The following is a 19,827-nucleotide window of genomic DNA, read 5'->3' as shown; positions in this document are numbered from 1 at the left end:
GATAAGCTTTTTTTTTTTAATTTATTAAAACAGAAAATGCAGTGAGAAGGTACATTCCAACATCCATGGAAGTAAACCTAGGCCAAAAATGGACATCACTCCAATCATTTCGAGCAATTTTGCACACATCATAACCATAAATAAGCTAACTTCTGTCTGTATCTATCCTTTGCTTCTCTCTGACTTAGAATCTCACTATCTGGTGTGACCCAGATGAGGATGGGTTCTCTTTTGAGTCTGCTTGTTCTCAAGGTTTCTTCCTCATGTCATCTCATGAAGTTTTTGGTTGTTTCTCAGAGACGAACCCTTAAATGTTGCATAAAAAAAAAACCTTCAAGATTTGTTTCCCAGCAAAACAAGTCCGAGCCACTGATGTAAGTGGTTCTTGGTTCTAGACCAGCAAAGATTTGGTGGCACTCTGGGGCCAGTTTTCCTGGCTGAGAGCTGGTTCTTTGGCTGTGGAAACTTCAAGAACTGGCTCAAAATTAGACACCAGCTCAGAACCAGCCCTCAGTGGAAAAGTGGTGACTTGGTGGACAAGTGGTATTTGAGGATCAGCAGAGGGTCCTCAAGGTTCTGCTTTGGGCTGAATCTACACTAATAGGGGTCTGTAGCTCAGTGGTTAGAGCAGCCCTATAAACCAGGGGTCATGATTTCAATCCTCACTGGGGGCTTTGGCAGATGTTCTGAAATGAGAAAAATCATGTTCTGATCTAAAAATATTGGGAACTGAGAGAAGTGGTGCATGTATTGATGCTGCTGAGGAAGGTGCAGTTTTGCACTCAAGTCTCGATCAATGAGCCTTTGATATCATCATCAAAAATGTTTCAATTAAACCTTTAAAGAAGTCTTATCATGCTGCACATATTTGTCAGATCCTGATTACACAATTCCAATTTTTGATGATGTAGTGCTTGGAAACTCTGGACAAGAAATCTATAGATGTACACAGAAAAAGCATGAGGTTGAGAAAATTACAAGTTAAAAAAGAAGACAGTCATCTGTATCCCCTACCCTATATACCAATTATATACCAAGTTTCAAGATATTATTTGTCACATTTTTCCAGTTCTGCTGCAGGAAACCAACCCTACCTCGTCACACTGACCTCAGCAGCCACTGACATAAGCCCACTGTCTTTGTTCTTGTCTTTGTTCCAGCTCCAAGGTGTCTTCATCCAGGCTGTGTTAAAAACTGGCAAGCAGGCAATCTGTCTAGTTTACAATGTCTTGTAAGGCTGTCTTGTACTGTCTTGTAAATATCACATCTGTACCTTGTCTCCCATTTTATAAATAATATGCATCATGTTACAAAACGCATCAATGTTTAATTGGTAGAGAAAAGCTACTTTCATGTTGAATAAAGCCACTGATTTTCTCTGTTTTCAGGTACACTGCCACACCTTCTAGGATCTTCTAGATTGCTGCCTCTGGAACAAGTGACCTTATTGGCTGCTTTTTTCAGTTCTTCCAAGAAAAAACAAACCAAAATGCTTGAAGTATCATATTTTTAAGTTAATAAAAGCAGGTCTCTGATTGGACAACATAACATATATTGCACACTCATAAAAAACAATATATATTGTAGGAAATGGAGTGAAATTTCTTTGATACCCATAATGCTTCGATGGTCAACCTGTAGGCAGTTATGAACTATGGCTTACACTTGTGATTTTGGTTATTTAAAGTTGTTAAATTATTATTTTTCTGCTTTTCCATGACTTTTGAAATATTTTAAAACATTATTTTTGCATTTTTTTCTATTTCAGTATGCTGGAAGTGAATGGTGGACCAAATCTGATATTTTTTTAAATTAGAAATTTAGCATTATTTTATATTGGAAATGCTTCATTAATGATAAGTGTGGATGTAATTTAATATAAGCACATTATTTCTGACCATCAAAAACATAATTTTTGACACTAAGATCATGTTTGTATCTTCCTGGAAGGTAAAATTACATGTTTTTATTACATTTCTGACAGCCATATTGAATTACAAGATGGCCACCAGATAAAATCCTTGTTGGTAGATGCCAGAACATCTCTTGAACAAAAAACTTAGGTTTAACCACAATTTTTATGGTGTAGATTGCTCCAGGAGTCCATACATTTAGGTGTTCAAGATTGTCCAATAGTCAGTTTCAAAATGGCTGCCGAGGGATAGTCAGAGGCATTTCCAAAGATGCCAACCACCATATTTCTCTCTCTTAGGAACCATTTTAACTAAAAAAACATGGTTGGCAGCTTTTACCCCTAGATGTGCAGGGGGTTGTAATACCATTTTTATCCTCCAGACTAACAGGCCACGAGGCAGTGTATATGACTGGCAATTACTATTATAACACTGGCCACTAAGCAGTGTGTATGATGGGCAATTAGTCTAACACTGGCCACTAGGCAGTGTGTACAACTGGTAATTACTATAGCACTGACCACTAGACAGTGTGTATGACTAGTAATTACTATAACACTGGCCACTAGGCGGTGTGTATGATGGGCAATTACTCTAACACTGGCCACTAGGCAGTGTGTATGACTGGTAATTACTATAACACTGGCCACTAGGCGGTGTGTATGACTGGTAATTACTAACACTGGCCACTAGGCGGTGTGCATGACTGGTAATTACTATAACACTGGTATGGTAGCAGGCACGCACGGGACCAAAACCATCAGAAAACAACTTGATGAGTTTCTTTATGCATCCACACTCTATGTCTATGGGAATCCACTCATGCGGATCAAGAACGCACACCAATGCAGATAATAGTATAGAGTCTGTGTGGACACTAAAGAAAGCATTGGTGCAAATGACATCACCCGTGCAGTGCCACTGACCTGTAAATCAAAGTCCTTCCCACACCATGTGGCGCAAAGGGCAGCACCGATCTCCGTAGCCCTCGGCCTCTCACCTATTACATAGCTCAGGTTACAGTGGGGGGCTAGTCCTCTGGTAACTGCAAAAGTTTGACTCCCCACTCGCATCTGTACTGCAACGTTCCTTGCCAGACAGCAGTAGGTACCATTTTTATGATGGTCTTTGGTATGACCTGATTGTGAGTAGAACTCGTGATCGACCAAAAGGAACATGCAATTGAAACAATCAGGGCATATTAGCTCAGATGCCGCAACCAAAGGCTTCAGAAGTTCCACTGACAGTGGAACACTGGAATCAAAGTTCAGAGTGCTAACCATTACACCATGGACCCAAGACACAGCTGTAGAATTGTTTTCAGCACCAAATTACTGGCATATACTGACATTGCCCTGGCAAAAAAAAACAAACAAACACAGCCTTTGATATACATAAACCACACCCCTCAATGCTGAAACCCAGGATTGGACCAGGGACCTTTAAATCTTCAGGCTAATGCGCACCCTTCTGAGCTATTTCAGCAAGCCCATTAGCAACAGCTCATGGTGCCATCCAATCAGTTGGATCAGTGGCCCTTGTCAAATATATGCAGCAAGAAGAAATTTTGTTTTTGAGATCACATCACATTACATTACATTACATTACAGCAGCACGGTGGTGTAGTGGTTAGCGCTGTTGCCTCACAGCAAGAAGGTCTGGGTTCAAGGTCTGGGTTCAAGCCCTGTGGCTGATGAGGGCCTTTCTGTGCAGAGTTTGCATGTTGTCTGCGTGGGTTTCTTCCAGGTGTTCTGATTTCCCCCAAAGACATGCAGGTTAGGTTAAATGGTGACTCTAAATAGACTGCAGGTGTGAGTGGTTGTCTGTGTGTCTACCAGTATGTGTCAGCCCTGTGATGACCTGGCGACTTGTCCAGGGTGTACCCCCCCCTTTCGCCCATAGTCAGCTGGGATAAGCTCCAGCTTGCCTGCGACCCTCTTGAACAGGATAAAGGGGCTAGAGATGATGAGATGAGATCACATTACAGCACAAGTGCAAAAGTCAGGTACAAAAAGTGCTGAACTTCTAGGAAACAACTTATAAGCACTTACATTCAAGCTATACTAAATGTTCTCACACTTACCTGATACAGAGCAACTTTTTAGTTTTTATAGCTTTTGAATATTTGATATTTCTACACTTTTACATCCATACCCAATACAATGCAATACCAAATACAGTGCAATATCCTGAGTTTTGTAGCTGAACTGAGTTTCTATAACTAATGTGCAATTAACATCTGCAACTCAACCTGCCCGTTGTATATATATTCTTTGTTTTTCTGCTGTGTTGTGACATGCACCATTTGTATATACTGTATATTATTTTTTTCTGCTGTGTTGCATGTTCCCATCTAAATGTTTGCACTGAGGTGTGTGCTTTCCATCTCATTATATAATTTTCCCGCACCTTCTCCCGTCGTTCTAGTTTTCTTCACTACACTTCCTTCCTCGTCTATTCTTTTATTCTTGTTTCCACCATCATTGCTTTTAAAAAATGCCATTATTCTCTGCATAGCAAATATATTTCTCAGCTCGGTCCGAACCAGCTCTCAGTTATCTCTCGGTTGAATGATCTGATGAATCCCTAAAAAGCACTTTTCCCACCTAATGCCACACCCACAACATACAACCGTGGGAAAGAGGAGCAATCACAGAAAGATGAGTCAAAAAGTCAAAGTCCTTCCCACGCCTTACAGTACCTGGTATTCCTAGGCAGTCTCCCACTCAAGTACTAACCAGGCCAACTCTGTATGGTGGCGCATCGGGCGGCGCCGATCTCCGTTTCCATAGCCCTCGGCCTCTCATCTATTACATAGCTAGGGTTACAGAGGGGGGCTAGTCCTCTGGTAACCACGAGAGTTTAACTCCCCATGCACATCTGTATTGCAGCATGCCTTGCCAGATGGTAGTAGGTACCATTTTTATGATGGTCTTTGGTATGACCCGACCGTGAATAGAACTCACGATTGAGAGGCGGATACACTACCACTAGGCCACTAGTCGGTGAAAGATGAGTAGAAAACAGGAAATGTTACGGGGGATATTTATTGTGATAGTAGGCTATTGTAGCGTCAGCACAAAAGCACCAGACTCAACTTTAACTGAAAGTGTTATTCAGTAGCCTAAATGTTTTCAAGCTACAGACCGAAAAGAATAAAAATGCTGAAATATCATGTCCCGGTAAAACACACTAGCATGGCAGAACGGCAAAAAAATGTAACTTTCACTCCCCCCCGCCCCCCCGCTACCGTGGGAACCACCGCAGTGCAAGACAGAGGCAATGCACGCAACTACAGACAGGGAGCAAGGCGCAGGCAGAACACACACATGTACACAACAATACAAGCTGTTACTTGTTACACTACCATGAGGCTACAAGCCTGTGTCTCTCTGAGAGCGAGCAACCCCTCCCTCGTTAGAGAGACAGTGAGCAGACCCTCCCTTGTGAGAGAGTGAGCGAGCAGCCCCTCCCTCGTGAGAGAGAGAGCGAGCAGCCCCTCCATCGTGTGAGAGAGAGCGAGCAGCCCCTCCCTCGTGTGTGAAAGAGTGAACAGCCCCTCCCTCGTGTGTGACAGAGCAAGCAGCCCCTCCCTTGTGTGTGACAGAGCGAGCAGCCCCTCCCTTGTGAGAGAGAGCGAGCAGCCCCTCCCTCGTGTGTGACAGCGCGAGCAGCCCCTCCCTCATGAGAGAGCGAGCAACCCCTCCCTCGTGTGTAACAGAGCAAGCAGCCCCTCCCTCGTGTGTGACAGAGCTAGCAGCCCCTCCCTCGTGTGTAACAGAGTGAGCAGCCCCTCCCTCGTGTGTGAGACAGCAAGCAACCCATCCCTCGTGAAATAGAGAGCGAGCAGCCCATCCCTCATGTGAGAGAGAGCGAGCAGCCCCTACCTCGTGTGTGACAGAGCGATCAGCCCCTCCCTCCTGTGTGACAGAGCGAGCAGCCCCACCCTTGTGTGTGACAGAGCAAGCAGCCCCTACCTCATGTGTGACAGAGCGAGCAGCCCCTCCCTTGTGTGTGACAGAGTGAGCAGCCCCTCCCTCATGTGAGAGAGAGCGAGCAGCCCCTCCCTCGTGTGTGACAGAGCGAGCAGCCCCTCCCTCGTGTGAGAGAGAGCGAGCAGCCCCTCCCTCATGCGTGAGAGAGTGAGCAGCCCCTCCCTCATGCATGAGAGAGTGAGCAGCCCCTCCCTCATGAGAGAGCGAGCAGCCCCTCGCTCGTGTGTGACAGGCCAATCAGCCACTCCCTCCTGTGTGACAGAGCAAGCAGCCCTTACCTCGTGTGTGACAGAGCAAGCAGCTCCTCTGTCGTGAGAGAAAGAGTGAGCAGCCACTCCCTCATGAGTGACAGAGCGAGCAGCCCCTCCCTCGTGTGTGTGAGAGAGAGCAAGCAGGCCCTCCCTCGTAAGAAAGAGAGCAACAAGGCCCTCCCTCGTGAGAGAGCAAGAAGCCCCTCCCTCCTGTGTGACAGACCGATCAGCCCCTCCCTCCTGTGTGACAGAGCGAGCAGCCCCTCCCGCGTGTGTGACAGAGCGAGCAGCCCCTCCCTCGTGTGAGAGTGAGCAGCCCCTCCCTCGTGTGAGAGTGAGCAGCCCCTCCCTTGTGTGTGACAGAGCGAGCAGCTCCTCCCTCGTGTGTGACAAAGCGAGCAGCACCTCCCTTATGTGTGTGAGAGCGAGCAGCCCCTCCCTCGTGTGAGAAAGAGCAAGCAGCCCCTCCCTCATGTGAGAGAGAGCGAGCAGTCCCTCCCTCGTGTGAGAGAGAGCGAGCAAACCCTCCCTCGTGTGTGACAGAGCAAGCAGCCCCTCCGTCGTGAGAGCGAGCAGCCCGTCCCTCGTGTGTGACAGAGCGAGCAGCCCCTCCCTCGTGTGTGTAAGAGAGAGCGAGCAGCCACTCCCTCATGAGAGAACGAGCAGCCCCTCCCTCCTGCGTGACAGAGCGAGCAGCCACTCCCTCGTGCATGAGAGAGCAAGAAGCCCCACCCTTGTGAGAGAGGGAAAAGCACCTCCCTCGTGTGTGACAGAGCCAGCAGCCCCTCCCTCCTGTGTGACAGATCAATCAGCTGCTCCCTAATGTGAGAGCGAGCGAGCAGCCCCTCCCTCGTGTGAGAGTGAGCAACCCCTCCCTCGTGTGAGCGTGAGCGAGCAACCCCTCCCTCATGCGAGAGCGAGCGAGCAGCCCCTCCCATGTGTGAGAGCGAGCGAGCAGACCCTCCCTCGTGTGAGAGCGAGCGAGCAGACCCTCCCTCATATAAGAGTGAGCGAGCAGCCCCTCCATTAGTGTGTCAAAGCAATCAGCCCCTCCCTTGTGTGTGACAGAGCGAGCAGCCCCTCCCTCGTGTGTGTGAGAGCGAGGAGCCCCTCCCTCATGAGAGAGCGAGCAGTCCCTCCCTCGTGAGAGAGCGAGCAACCCATCCCTCTTGTGTGTGAGAGCAACCAGCCCCTCCCTCGTGTGAGAGAAAGCGAGCAGCCCCTCCCTCGTGAGAGAGAGAACGAGCAGCCCCTCCCTCCTGTGTGACAGAGTGAGCAGCCCCTCTCTCGTATATGACAGAGCGAGCAGCCCCTCCCTCGTGTGTGTCAGAGCAATCGGCCCCTCCCTCCTATGTGACAGAGCGAGCGGCCCCTCCCTCGTGTGAGAGAGAGCCAGCGGCCCCTCCCTCGTGTGAGAGAGAGTGAGCGGCCCCTCCCTCGTGAGAGAGAGCGAGCGGCCCCTCCCTCGTGAGAGAGAGCGAGGGGCCCCTCCCTCGTGAGAGAGAGCGAGGGGCCCCTCCCTCGTGAGAGAGAGCGAGCGGCCCCTCACTCATGAGAGAGAGTGAGTGCCCCCTCCCTCGTGAGAGTGAGCGGCCCCTCCCTCGTGCGTGAGAGAGCGAGCCGCCCCTCCCTCGTGCATGAGAGAGCGAATGGCCCCTCCCTCGTGAGAGAGCGAGCAGCCCCTCACTCATGAGAGAGTGAGCAGCACCTCCCTCATGTGTGACAGACCGATCAACCACTCCCTCTTGTGTGACAGAGCGAGCAGCCCCTCCCTCGTTTGTGACAGACCAATCAGCCCCTCCCTCCTGTGTGACAGAGCAAGCAGCCCTTCCCTCGTGTCAGAGAGAGTGAGCAGCTCCTCCCTCATGAGAGAGCGAGAAGCACCTCCCTCGGGTGAGAGAGAGGAAGCAGCTCCTCCCTCATGTGTGACAAAGCGAGCAGCCCCTCCGTCGTGAGAGAGTGAGCAGCACCTCCCTCATGTGTGACAGACCGATCAGCCACTCCCTCCTGTGTGACAGAGCGAGCAGCCCCTCCCTCGTGTGTGACAGAGCAAGCAGCCCCTCCCTCGTGTGTGACAGAGCAAGCAGCCCCTCCCTCGTGTGTGACAGAGCAAGCAGCTCCTCCGTCGTGAGAGAGCGAGCAGCCCCTCCCTTGTGTGTGACAGAGCGAGCAGCCCCTCCCTCGTGTCTGTGAGAGAGAGCAAGCAGCCCCTCCCTTGAGAGAGAGAGAATGAAAAGCCCCTCCATCGTAAGAGAGAGAGCAAGAAGCCCCTACCTTGTGAGAGAGTGAGCAGCCCCTCACTCATGTGTGACAGAGCAAGCAGCCCCTCCCTCCTGTGTAAAAGATCAATCAACCCCTCCCTCCTATGTGACAGAGCGAGCAGCCCCTCCCTCGTGTGAGAGCGAGCAGCCCCTTCCTCATGTGTGACAGAGCGAGCAGCCCCTCCCTCGTGTGTGAAAGAGCAAGCAGCCCCTCGCTCGTGTGTGACAGAGCGAGCAGCCCCTCCCTCGTGTGTGACAGAGCAAGCAGCACCTCCCTCGTGTGTGTGAGAGATAGCAGCCCCTCCCTCGTGTGAGAGAGAGTGAGCAGCCCCTCCCTCGTGTGAGAGAAAGCGAGCAGCTCCTCCCTCGTGAGAGAGCGAGCAGCCTCTCCCTTGTGAGAGAGAGCAAGCAGCTACTCCCTTGTGTAAGACAGAGCGAGCAGCCCCTCCGTAATGAGAGAGCGAGCGAGCAGCCCCTCCCTCGTGTGTGACAGAGAGAGCAGCCCCTCCCTCATGTGTGACAGAGCAAGCAGCCCCTCCCTCGTGTGTGACAGAGCAAGCAGCTCCTCCATCGTGAGAGAGCGAGCAGCCCCTCCCTTGTGTGTGACAGAGCGAGCAGCCTCTCCCTCGTGTGTGTGAGAGAAAGCAAGCAGCCCCTCCCTTGTGAGAGAGAGAATGAAAAGCCCCTCCCTCATGAGAGAGAGAGCAAGAAGCCCCTACCTTGTGAGAGAGTGAGCAGCCCCTTCCTCATGTGTGACAGAGCAAGCAGCCCCTCCCTCCTGTGTAACAGATCAATCAACTGCTCCCTCCTGTGTGATAGATCGAGCAGCCCCTCCCTCGTGTGACAGGGAGCAGCCCCTCCCTCATGTGAGAGTGAGCAGCCCCTCCCTCGTGTGACAGGGAGCAGCCCCTCCCTCATGTGAGAGTGAGCAGCCCCTCCCTCATGTGTGACAGAGCATGCAGCCCCTCCCTCATATGTGAATGAGCGAGCAGTCCCTTCCTCGTGTGTGACAGAGCGAGCAGCCCCTCCCTCGTGTGTGACAGAGCAAGCAGCCCCTCCCTCGTGTGTGACAGAGCAAGCAGCTCCTCCGTCGTGAGAGAGCGAACAGCCCCTCCCTTGTGTGTGACAGAGCGAGCAGCCCCTCGCTCGTGTGTGTGAGAGAAAGCAAGCAGCCCCTCCCTTGTGAGAGAGAGAAAGAAAAGCCCCTCCCTCGTGAGAGAGAGAGCAAGAAGCCCCACCTTGTGAGAGACTGAGCAGCCCCTCCCTCATGTGTGACAGAGCAAGCAGCCCCTCCCTCCTGTGTAACAGATCAATCAACCGCTCCCTCCTGTGTGATAGAGCGAGCAGCCCCTCCCTCGTGTGAGAGCGAGCAGCCCCTCCCTCCTGTGTGACAGAGCGAGCAGCCCCTCCCTCATGTGTGTGAGAGCGAGCAGCCCCTCCCTCGTGTGTTACAGAGCGAGCAGCCCCTCCATCGTGTGTGACAGAGCAAGCAGCCCCTCCCTCATGTGTGACAGAGTGAGCAGCACCTCCCTCGTGTGTGAGAGCAAGCAGCCACTCCCTTGTGTGAGAGCGAGCAGCCCCTCCCTCATGTGAGAGCTAGCAGCCCCTCCCTCATGTGTGACAGAGCGAGCAGCCCCTCCCTCATGTGTGTGAGAGCGAGCAGCCCCTCCCTCGTGTGTTACAGAGCGAGCAGCCCCTCCATCGTGTGTGACAGAGCAAGCAGCCCCTCCCTCATGTGTGACAGAGTGAGCAGCACCTCCCTCGTGTGTGAGAGCAAGCAGCCACTCCCTTGTGTGAGAGCGAGCAGCCCCTCCCTCGTGTGAGAGCGAGCAGCCCCTCCCTCCTGTGTGACAGAGCGAGCAGCCCCTCCCTCATGTGTGTGAGAGCGAGCAGCCCCTCCCTCGTGTGTTACAGAGCGAGCAGCCCCTCCATCGTGTGTGACAGAGCAAGCAGCCCCTCCCTCATGTGTGACAGAGTGAGCAGCACCTCCCTCGTGTGTGAGAGCAAGCAGCCACTCCCTTGTGTGAGAGCGAGCAGCCCCTCCCTCATGTGAGAGCTAGCAGCCCCTCCCTCATGTGTGACAGAGCGAGCAGCCCCTCCCTCATATTTGAAAGAGCGAGCAGCCCCTCCATCGTGTGTGACAGAGCAAGCAGCCCCTCCCTCATGTGTGACAGAGCGAGCAGCACCTCCCTCGTGTGTGTGTGAGATCAAGCCGCCACTCCCTTGTGTGAGAGAGAGGGCGCAGCCCCTCCCTCGTGTGAGAGAGAGCGAGCAGCCCCTCCCTCGTGTGAGAGAGAGCGAGCAGCCCCTCCCTCGTGAGAGAGCGAGTGAGCAGCCACTCCCTCGTGAGAGAGAGAGTGAGCAGCCCCCCCGTCGTGAGAGAGCAAGCAGCCCCTCCCTCGTGAGAGAGCGAGTAGCTCCTCCCTCGTGCGTGACAGAGCGAGCAGCCCCTCCCTCGTGCGCGACAGAGTGAGCAGCCTGTCTCTCGTGTGTGTGAGAGTGAGCAGCCCCTCCCTCGTGTGAGAGAGAGCGAGCAGCCCCTCCCTCGTGAGAGAGAGAGCGAACAGCCCCTCCATCATGTGTGACAGACCAATCAATTTCTCCCTCCTGTGTAACAGAGCGAGCAGCCCCTCCCTCGTGTGTGACAAAGCGAGCAGCCCCTTCCTCGTGTGTGTCAGAGCAATCAGCCCCTCCCTCCTGTGTGACAGAGCAAGCAGCCCCTCCCTCATGTGTGACAAAACGAGCAGCCGCTCCCTCGTGTGTGACAGAGCGAGCAGCCCCTCCCTCGTGTGTGTAAGAGAGAGCGAGCAGCCACTCCCTCATGAGAGAATGAGCAGCCCCTCCCTCGTGCGTGACAGAGCGAGCAGCCACTCCCTCGTGCATGAGAGAGAAAGAAGCCGCACCCTTGTGAGAGAGGGAAAAGCACCTCCCTCGTGTGTGACAGACCGATCAGCCCCTCCCTCCTGTGTGACAGAGCCAGCAGCCCCTCCCTCCTGTGTGACAGATCAATCAGCTGCTCCCTAATGTGAGAGCGAGCGAGCAGCCCCTCCCTCGTGTGAGAATGAGTGAGCAACCCCTCCCTCGTGTGAGCGTGAGCGAGCAGCCCCTCCCTCATGCGAGAGTGAGCGAGCAGCCCCTCCCATGTGTGAGAGCGAGTGAGCAGACCCTCCCTCGTGTGAGAGCGAGCGAGCAGACCCTCCCTCGTATAAGAGTGAGCGAGCAGCCCCTCCATTAGTGTGTCAAAGCAATCAGCCCCTCCCTCGTGTGTGACAGAGCGAGCAGCCCCTCCTTCGTGTGTGTGAGAGCGAGGAGCCCCTCCCTCATGAGAGAGCAAGCAGTCCCTCCCTCGTGAGAGAGCGAGTAGCCCCTCCCTCATGCGCAACAGAGCAAACAGCCCCTCCCTCATGCGCAACAGAGTGAGCAACCCATCCCTCTTGTGTGTGAGAGCAACCAGCCCCTCCCTTGTGTGAGAGAAAGCGAGCATCCCCTCCCTCGTGAGAGAGAGAGCGAGCAGCCCCTCCCTCCTGTGTGACAGAGTGAGCAGCCCCTCCCTCATGTATGACAGAGTGAGCAGCCCCTCCCTCGTGTGTGTCAGAGCAATCGGCCCCTCCCTCCTGTGTGACAGAGCGAGCATCCCCTCCCTCGTGTGAGAGAGAGCCAGCGGCCCCTCCCTCGTGAGAGAGAGAGCGAGCAGCCCCCCCGTCGTGAGAGAGCAAGCAGCTCCTCCCTCGTGTGTGACAGAGCAAGCAGCACTTCCCTTGTGTGTGTGAGAGAGAGCGAGCAGGCCCTCCCTCGTGAGAGAGCGAGCAGCCCCTCGTGAGAGAGCGAGTAGCCCCTCCCTCGTGCGTGACAGAGCGAGCAGCCCCTCCCTCGTGCGCGACAGAGTGAGCAGCCTGTCTCTCGTGTGTGTGAGAGTGAGCAGCCCCTCCCTCGTGTGAGAGAGAGCGAGCAGCCCCTCCCTTGTGAGAGAGAGAGCGAACAGCCCCTCCATCATGTGTGACAGACCAATCAATTTCTCCCTCCTGTGTAACAGAGCGAGCAGCCCCTCCCTCGTGTGTGACAAAGCGAGCAGCCCCTTCCTCGTGTGTGTCAGAGCAATCAGCCCCTCCCTCCTGTGTGAGAGAGCGAGCAGCCCCTCCCTCCTGTGTGACAGAGCAAGCAGCCCCTCCCTCGTGTGTGACAAAACGAGCAGCCGCTCCCTCGTGCGTGACAGAGCGAGCAGTCCCTCCCTCGTGTGTAAGAGAGCAAGAAGCCCCTCCCTCGTGAGAGAGTGAGCAACCCCTCCCTCGTGTGTGACAGACTGATCAGCTTCTCCGTCCTGTGTGACAGAGCCAGCAGCCCCTCCGTCCTGTGTGACAGATCAAGTAGCCCCTCCCTCATGTGAGAGCAAAGAGCTAGCAGCCCCTCCCTCGTGTGAGACCACGCAAGCAGCCCCTCCCTCATGTGAGAGCGAGTGAGCAGCCCCTCCCTTGTGTGTGTCAAAGCAATCAGCCCCTCCCTCGTGTGTGACAGAGCGAGCAGCCCCTCCCTCGTGTGTGTGAGAGTGAGCAGGCGCTCCCTCGTGTGAGAGCGAGCGAGCAGCCCCTCCCTCGTGTGAGAGCGAGCGAGCAGCCCTTCCCTCGTGTATGAGTGAGCGAGCAGCCCCCCCCTCGTGAGAGAGCGAGCAGCCCCTCCCTCGTGTGTGACAGAGCGAGCAAACCCTCCCTCTTGTGAGAGCGAGCGAGCAGCCCCTCCCTCATGTGTGTCAAAGCAATCAGCCCCTCCTCGTGTGTGAGAGCGAGCAGCCCATCCCTCGTGAGAGAGCGAGCAGCCCATCCCTCGTGAGAGAGCGAGCAGCCCATCCCTCGTGAGAGAGAGAGCGATTAGGCCCTCCATCGTGCATGACAGAGCGAGCAGCCCCTCCCTTGTGTGTAAGAGTGAGCAGTCCCTCCCTTGTGCGCAACAGAGCGAGCAGCCCCTCCCTCGTGCATGTGAGAGTGAGCAGCCCCTTCCTCATGAGAGAGAGAGCGAGCAGCCCCACCCTCATGAGAGAGAAAGAGAGCAGCCCCTCCATCCTGTGTGACAGAGTGAGCAGCCCATCCCTTGTGTGTGACAGAGCGAGCAGCCACTCGTGTGTGTCAGAGCAATCGGCCCCTCCCTCTTGTGTGACAGAGTGAGCGGCCCCTCCCTTGTGTGAGAGAGAGCCAGCGGCCCCTCCCTCGTGAGAGAGAGCGAGCAGCCCCCTCCCTCGTGTGTGACAGAGCGAGCAGCCCCTCCCTCATGTGTGACAGAGCAAGCAGCCCCTCCCTCGTGTGTGACAGAGCAAGCAGCTCCTCCGTCGTGAGAGCGAGCAGCCCCTCCCTTGTGTGTGACAGAGCGAGCAGCCTCTCCCTCGTGTGTGTGAGAGAAAGCAAGCAGACCCTCCCTTGTGAGAGAGAGAATGAAAAGCCCCTCCCTCATGAGAGAGAGAGCAAGAAGCCCCTACCTTGTGAGAGAGTGAGCAGCCCCTTCCTCCTGTGTGACAGAGCGAGCATCCCCTCCCTCGTGTGAGAGAGAGCCAGCGGCCCCTCCCTCGTGAGAGAGAGAGCGAGCAGCCCCCCCGTCGTGAGAGAGCAAGCAGCTCCTCCCTCGTGTGTGACAGAGCAAGCAGCACTTCCCTTGTGTGTGTGAGAGAGAGCGAGCAGGCCCTCCCTCGTGAGAGAGCGAGCAGCCCCTCGTGAGAGAGCGAGTAGCCCCTCCCTCGTGCGTGACAGAGCGAGCAGCCCCTCCCTCGTGCGCGACAGAGTGAGCAGCCTGTCTCTCGTGTGTGTGAGAGTGAGCAGCCCCTCCCTCGTGTGAGAGAGAGCGAGCAGCCCCTCCCTTGTGAGAGAGAGAGCGAACAGCCCCTCCATCATGTGTGACAGACCAATCAATTTCTCCCTCCTGTGTAACAGAGCGAGCAGCCCCTCCCTCGTGTGTGACAAAGCGAGCAGCCCCTTCCTCGTGTGTGTCAGAGCAATCAGCCCCTCCCTCCTGTGTGAGAGAGCGAGCAGCCCCTCCCTCCTGTGTGACAGAGCAAGCAGCCCCTCCCTCGTGTGTGACAAAACGAGCAGCCGCTCCCTCGTGCGTGACAGAGCGAGCAGTCCCTCCCTCGTGTGTAAGAGAGCAAGAAGCCCCTCCCTCGTGAGAGAGTGAGCAACCCCTCCCTCGTGTGTGACAGACTGATCAGCTTCTCCGTCCTGTGTGACAGAGCCAGCAGCCCCTCCGTCCTGTGTGACAGATCAAGTAGCCCCTCCCTCATGTGAGAGCAAAGAGCTAGCAGCCCCTCCCTCGTGTGAGACCACGCAAGCAGCCCCTCCCTCATGTGAGAGCGAGTGAGCAGCCCCTCCCTTGTGTGTGTCAAAGCAATCAGCCCCTCCCTCGTGTGTGACAGAGCGAGCAGCCCCTCCCTCGTGTGTGTGAGAGTGAGCAGGCGCTCCCTCGTGTGAGAGCGAGCGAGCAGCCCCTCCCTCGTGTGAGAGCGAGCGAGCAGCCCTTCCCTCGTGTATGAGTGAGCGAGCAGCCCCCCCCTCGTGAGAGAGCGAGCAGCCCCTCCCTCGTGTGTGACAGAGCGAGCAAACCCTCCCTCTTGTGAGAGCGAGCGAGCAGCCCCTCCCTCATGTGTGTCAAAGCAATCAGCCCCTCCTCGTGTGTGAGAGCGAGCAGCCCATCCCTCGTGAGAGAGCGAGCAGCCCATCCCTCGTGAGAGAGCGAGCAGCCCATCCCTCGTGAGAGAGAGAGCGATTAGGCCCTCCATCGTGCATGACAGAGCGAGCAGCCCCTCCCTTGTGTGTAAGAGTGAGCAGTCCCTCCCTTGTGCGCAACAGAGCGAGCAGCCCCTCCCTCGTGCATGTGAGAGTGAGCAGCCCCTTCCTCATGAGAGAGAGAGCGAGCAGCCCCACCCTCATGAGAGAGAAAGAGAGCAGCCCCTCCATCCTGTATGACAGAGTGAGCAGCCCATCCCTTGTGTGTGACAGAGCGAGCAGCCACTCGTGTGTGTCAGAGCAATCGGCCCCTCCCTCTTGTGTGACAGAGTGAGCGGCCCCTCCCTTGTGTGAGAGAGAGCCAGCGGCCCCTCCCTCGTGAGAGAGAGCGAGCAGCCCCCTCCCTCGTGTGTGACAGAGCGAGCAGCCCCTCCCTCATGTGTGACAGAGCAAGCAGCCCCTCCCTCGTGTGTGACAGAGCAAGCAGCTCCTCCGTCGTGAGAGCGAGCAGCCCCTCCCTTGTGTGTGACAGAGCGAGCAGCCTCTCCCTCGTGTGTGTGAGAGAAAGCAAGCAGACCCTCCCTTGTGAGAGAGAGAATGAAAAGCCCCTCCCTCATGAGAGAGAGAGCAAGAAGCCCCTACCTTGTGAGAGAGTGAGCAGCCCCTTCCTCATGTGTGACAGAGCAAGCAGCCCCTTCCTTCTGTGTAACAGATCAATCAACTGCTCCCTCCTGTGTGATAGAGCGAGCAGCCCCTCCCTCGTGTGACAGGGAGCAGCCCCTCCCTCATGTGAGTGTGAGCAGCCCCTCCCTCATGTGTGACAGAGCGTGCAGCCCCTCCATCATATGTGAATGAGCGAGCAGCCCCTCCCTCGTGTGTGACAGAGCGAGCAGCCCCTCCCTCGTGTGTGACAGAGCGAGCAGCCCCTCCCTCATGTGTGACAGAGCAAGCAGCCCCTCCCTCGTGTGTGACAGAGCAGGCAGCTCCTCCGTCGTGAGAGAGCGAACAGCCCCTCCCTTGTGTGTGACAGAGCGAGCAGCCCCTCCCTCGTGTGTGTGAGAGAAAGCAAGCAGCTCCTCCCTTGTGAGAGAGAGAATGAAAAGCCCCTCCCTCGTGAGAGAGAGAGCAAGAAGCCCCTACCTTGTGAGAGAGTGAGCAGCCCCTCCCTCATGTGTGACAGAGCAAGCAGCCCCTCCCTCCTGTGTAACAGATCAATCAACCGCTCCCTGTGTGATAAAGCGAGCAGCCACTCCCTCGTGTGACAGCAAGCAGCCCCTACCTCATGTGAGAGCGAGCAGCCCCTCCCTCATGTGTGACAGAGCGAGCAGCCCCTCCCTCATATGTGAATGAGCGAGCAGCCCCTCCCTCGTGTGTGACCGAGAGAGCAGCCCCTCCCTCGTGTGTGACAGAGCAAGCAGCCCCTCCCTTGTGTGAGACAGAGCAAGCAGCTCCTCTGTCGTGAGAGAGCGAACAGCCCCTCCCTTGTGTGTGACAGAGCAAGCAGCCCCTCCCTCGTGTGTGTGAGAGAAAGCAAGCAGCCCCTCCCTTGTGAGAGAGAGAAAGAAAAGCCCCTCCCTTGTGAGAGAGAGAGCAAGAAGCCCCTACCTTGTGAGAGAGTGAGCAGCCCCTCCCCCATGTGTGACAGAGCAAGCAGCCCCTCCCTCCTGTGTAACAGTTCAATCAACTGCTCCCTCCTGTGTGATAGAGCGATCAGCCACTCCCTCGTGTGACAGCGAGCAGCCCTTCCCTCATGTGAGAGCGAGCAGCCCCTCCCTCATGTGTGACAGAGCGAGCAGCCTCTCCGTCATATTTGAAAGAGTGAGCAGCCCCTCCCTCGTGTGTGACAGAGCGAGCAGCCCCTCCCTCGTGTGTGTGAGAGCGAGCAGCCCCTCCCTGGTGTGTAACAGAGCGAGCAGCCCCTCCATCGTGTGTGACAGAGCAAGCAGCCCCTCCCTCATGTGTGACAGAGCAAGCAGCACCTCCCTCATGTGTGAGAGCAAGCAGCCACTCCCTTGTGTGAGAGCTAGCAGCCCCTCCCTCATGTGACAGCGAGCAGCCCCTCCCTCATGTGTGACAGAGCGAGCAGCCCCTCCCTCATATTTGAAAGAGCGAGCAGCCCCTCCCTCGTGTGTGACAGAGCGAGCAGCCCCTCCCTCGTGTGTAACAGAGCGAGCAGCCCCTCCATCGTGTGTGACAGAGCAAGCAGCCCCTCCCTCATGTGTGACAGAGTGAGCAGCACCTCCCTTGTGTGTGTGAGAGCAAGCAGCCACTCCCTTGTGTGAGAGAGAGGGCGCAGCCCCTGCCTCGTGTGAGAGAGAGCGAGCAGCCCCTCCCTCGTGTGAGAGAGAGCGAGCAGCCCCTCCCTCGTGTGAGAGAGAGCGAGCAGCCCCTCCCTCGTGAGAGAGCGAGTGAGCAGCCACTCCCTCGTGAGAGAGAGAGCGAGCAGCCCCCCCGTCGTGAGAGAGCAAGCAGCCCCTCCCTCGTGTGTGACAGAGCAAGCAGCACTTCCCTTGTGTGTGTGAGAGAGAGCGAGCAGGCCCTCCCTCGTGAGAGAGCGAGCAGCCCCTCCCTCGGGAGAGAGCGAGTAGCCCCTCCCTCGTGCGTGACAGAGCGAGCAGCCCCTCCCTCGTGCGCGACAGAGTGAGCAGCCTGTCTCTCGTGTGTGTGAGAGTGAGCAGCCCCTCCCTCGTGTGAGAGAGAGCGAGCAGCCCCTCCCTCGTGAGAGAGCGAACAGCCCCTCCATCATGTGTGACAGACCAATCAATTTCTCCCTCCTGTGTAACAGAGCGAGCAGCCCCTCCCTCGTGTGAAAGTGAGTGAGCAGCCCCCCACTCGTGAGAGAGCGAGCAGCCCCTCCCTCGTGTGTGACAGAGCGAGTAAACCCTCCCTCGTGTGAGAGCGAGCGAGCAGCCCCTCCCTCATGTGTGTCAAAGCAATCAGCCCTTCCTCATGTGTGAGAGCGAGCAGCCCATCCCTCGTGAGAGAGCGAGCAGCCCATCCCTCGTGAGAGAGAGAGCGATTAGCCCCTCCATCGTGCATGACAGAGCGAGCAGCCCCTCCCTTGTGTGTAAGAGAGCGAGCAGTCCCTCCCTTGTGCGCGACAGAGCAAGCAGCCCCTCCCTCGTGCGTGTGAGAGTGAGCAGCCCCTCCCTCGTGTGAGACAGAGCAAGCAGACCCTCCCTCGTGATAGAGAGAGCGAGCAGCCCCACCCTCATGAGAGAGAAAGAGAGCAGCCCCTCCTTCATGTGTGACAGACCAATGAGCCCCTCCCTCCTGTGTGACAGAGTGAGCAGCCCATCCCTTGTGTGTGACAGAGCGAGCAGCCACTCACTCGTGTGTCAGAGCAATCGGCCCCTCCCTCCTGTGTGACAGTGAGCAGCCCCTCCCTTGTGTGAGAGAGAGCGAGCGGCCCCTCCCTCGTGAGAGGGAGCGAGCGGCCCCTCCCTCATGTGAGAGAGAGCGAGCGGCCCCCTCCCTCGTGTGTGACAGAGCGAGCAGCCCATCGCTCGTGTGTGACAGAGCGAGCAGCCCATCCCTCGTGTGAGAGCGAGCGAGCAGCCCCTCCCTCGTGTGAGAGCGAGCGTGTATCCCCTCCCTCGTGTGAGAGCGAGCGAGCAGCCCCTCCCTCGTGTGAGAGCCAGTGAGCAGCCCCTCCCTCTTGTGAGAGCGAGCAAGCAGCCCCTCCCTCATGTGGGAGCGAGTGAGCAGCCCCTCCCTCGTGTGAGAGCGAGCAAGCAGCCCCTCCCTTGTGAGAGAGCAAGCAGCCCCTCCCTCGTGTGTGGCAGAGCAAGCAGCCCCTCCCTCGTGTGAGAGCGAGCGAGCAGCCCCTCCCTCGTGTGAGAGCCAGTGAGCAGCCCCTCCCTCGTGTGGGAGCAAGCGAGCAGCCCCTCCCTCGTGTGAGAGTGAGCAAGCAGCCCCTCCCTTGTGAGAGAGCAAGCAGCCCCTCCCTCGTGTGTGGCAGAGCAAGCAGCCCCTCCCTCGTGTGAGAGCGAGCAAGCCGCCCCTCCCTCGTGTGTGTCAAAGCAATCAGCCCCTCCCTTGTGAGAGAGCAAGCAGCCCCTCCTTTGTGAGAGTGTGAGTAGCCCCTCCCTCGTGCGTGACAGAGCAAGCAGCCCCTCCCTTGTGTGTGTAAGAGCTCGCAGCCCCTCCATCGTGTGAGAGAGAGCAAGCAGCCCCTCCCTCATGAGATAGAGAGCGAGCAGCCCCTCCCTCGTGAGAGAGCGAGCAGCCCCTCCCTCGTGAGAGAGAGAGCGAGCAGCCCCTCCCTTGTGAGAGAGAGAGCGAGCAGCCCCTCCCTCGTGAGAGAGAGAGCGAGCAGCCCCTCCCTCGTGAGAGAAAGAGCGAGCAGCCCCTCCCTCGTGAGAGAAAGAGCGAGCAGCCCCTACTTCGTGAGAGAGAGAGCGAGCAGCCCCTCCCTCGTGAGAGAGAGAGAGAGAGCAGCCCCTCCCATGTGTGAGAGAGAGCGAGCAGCCCCTCCCATGTGTGAGAGCGAGCGAGCAAACCCCTCCATCGTGTGAGAGCGAGCGAGCAGCCCCTCCCTCATGTGAGAGCGGCGAGCAGCTCCTCCCTCATGTGAGAGCGAGCGAGCAGCTCCTCCCTCATGTGAGAGCGAGCGAGCGAACCCCTCCATCGTGTGTGACAGACCAATCAATCCCTCCCTCCAGTGTGACAGAGCGAGCAGCACCTCCCTCGTGTGTGTGAGAGCG

This window comes from Neoarius graeffei, chromosome 18, assembly GCF_027579695.1.
Source record: "Neoarius graeffei isolate fNeoGra1 chromosome 18, fNeoGra1.pri, whole genome shotgun sequence".
Taxonomy (NCBI): Eukaryota; Metazoa; Chordata; class Actinopteri; order Siluriformes; family Ariidae; genus Neoarius; species Neoarius graeffei.
Note: the sequence above shows the minus strand (reverse complement) of the source record.